Raw genomic sequence first — 2,556 nt, forward strand, 5'->3', positions numbered from 1 at the left:
GATGGTCTGGATCTCCTGACCTCATGATCCGCCCGTCTCGGCCTCCCAAAGTGCTGGGATTACAGGCTTGAGCCACCGCGCCCGGCCCCTTTATAAAATTTAATATACATTTCCAGTAGAAGTATTAGATAAAATAGACGTTAATGGATTTTCTTTTAACATGATTTTATATATGTATGAGAGACAGAGAGACGGGGCAGGGGAGGGAGAGAGAGAGAGAGAATATTATAATGGAGTAATACTAGAATACTAGAAACATTCCCACTAAGGTAAGAAACAAGGTAAAAATGTCCACCATCTGCATTACTGTTTAACATCATTTTGGAGACAGTAGTCAGTATACTAATTTAAAAATTGCAGCATAAGACTTGGAAAAGAAGTAAAACTCTCTACATTTGCAGTTGATAAGACAGTATATCTGGAAAACCCAATGGAAAAAATGATGACACTAAATGAACAAAAGAACTCAGTAAGTTAGCAGGCTACAAAATGAGTGTACAAAAATCACGTGTGTGTGTGAGTGTGAACTTGTGTGTACGGAAATGATAACTAGTCAGAAGATAAAAGAAAAAATTCCATTTGCAATAACAACAAAAATATAAAATACTTGGAAATAAACTTAAGAGGTAATGTGTAAAATCCATATGAGGAAAAATTTAAAACATGCCTAAAAGACAAATGGAAATATTTCTTGGTCTTGGGTAAGATAACTTGACATCATAATGATATAAATTATCCCTAATTTCACACCACCCTAATAAAATTGCAATATGCAGTTTTCCTGGGACTACAGAAATTGATTCCAAAGTTCACGTGGATAAATAAACATATATGCGTAAATAGGAAAACCAGAAAAAAAGATCAATGAAGAGAGAGAACCCTATTAAATATCAATGCACGATAAATCTTTTGTATAATTAAAACAGTGTGGTATGAATGGATAGACAGATCTGGAACATAATGGAAAGTTCAGAAATAGAACCAACTAAAAAGAAAATTTTCATATGAATAAGGTGGCATCTCAAATTACAGACAGACTTATTAATAAATGGTGTTAGGAAAACTGAACAGTCATTTGAAAACAGATAGCTTTGAATCCTTAACAGACATTATACTCCAGGAAAAACTCATATGGAAAGAATGAGCCATATAAGTACTTGAAGAAAACATAAGTGAATTTGTTTATAATCTTGTGGTGGGAAAAATTTTAAACCATGTTCATCATCCAGATATAATAGCAGAAAAAAAGCAATAATTTTGACATCAATAAAAAGGACTGGTCGGGCATGGTTCCAGCACGTTGGGATGCAGAGACAGGAGGATCTCTTGAGCCCAGAAGTTTGAGACCAGTCTGGGCAACATGGGGAGGCTGTCTCCACACACACACACACACACACACACACACAAAATTATTTGGGTATGGTGGTGCATGTCTGTAGTCCCAGCAACCTGGAAACTGAGGTGGGAGGATCACTTGAGCCTAGGAGGTCAAAGCTGCAGGGAGTCATGATTGTATCACTGCACTTCAGTCTGGGCAACAGAGCAAGATACAAATAAAATAAAATGTGAAGAACCTTTGTTAAAAAAAAAAAAAGCAAGCACCACAAGCAAAGTCAAAGGACAAGTGACAAACTGGGAGACATATAACTGCAACACATGTCATAGATAAAGAACTAAACTCTCCAATTTACAAAACACTCAGAAATTGAGAAACACAAAGATTCATACACACCAAAACCCACAAGTGCCCTTAAACATATAAACTTCATGTTTATGACAGAGAAATTAGAATTAAATCTACAATGAGGAAGTTCTTTCACCTTTAGTGTATGTTTGGAAAAGTTCATCATAAATTACTGAGAAAAAATTAATATATTTCTCATTTTCAGGTTGGCACACATTCAGAAGCTTGAAAACACATTTTTGTGTAATCAACTGAGGGAAATTTCAATCTGAGCTGGGTATTAGATGATATCATTATTGGATGAAAATTAAATTTCTTGGGTGTGATTATGGTTATGCAGGCATGTGTGCACGTCCTTAAGAAATACATGCTATGGCTGGGTGCGGTGGCTCACGCCTCTAATCACAGCATTCTGGGAGGCTGAGGCGGGCGGATCACGAAGCCAGGATATTGAGACCATCCTGACCAATATGGTGAAATCCTGTCTCTACTAAAAATACAAAAGTTAGCTGGGTGTGGTGGCGCGTGCCTTAATCCCAGCTACTCGGGAAGCTGAGGCTGGAGAATCACTTGAACTATGGAGAAGGAGGGTTGCACCACTGCACTCCAGCCTGGTGACAGAGCGAGACTCCATCTCAAAAAAAAAAAAGAAAAAGAAAAAAAAGAAAAAGAAAGAAAAAGAAATACATACTATGATATTTTGGGGCAAAATGTCATGAAGTACGCAAACTTACTTTCAAATACATCAGCTCAACAAAAGTATGTGTGTGTTTTTTTATTTATTTCTTTTATTTCTTTTTTTATTGTGTCAATAAAAGTTCATTCACAGACATTGAAATCTGAATTTCATTATTTTCATGTCATGAAATATA

This window comes from Mandrillus leucophaeus, unplaced genomic scaffold (genome assembly GCF_000951045.1).
Source record: "Mandrillus leucophaeus isolate KB7577 unplaced genomic scaffold, Mleu.le_1.0 Scaffold279, whole genome shotgun sequence".
NCBI classification, from domain to species: Eukaryota; Metazoa; Chordata; class Mammalia; order Primates; family Cercopithecidae; genus Mandrillus; species Mandrillus leucophaeus.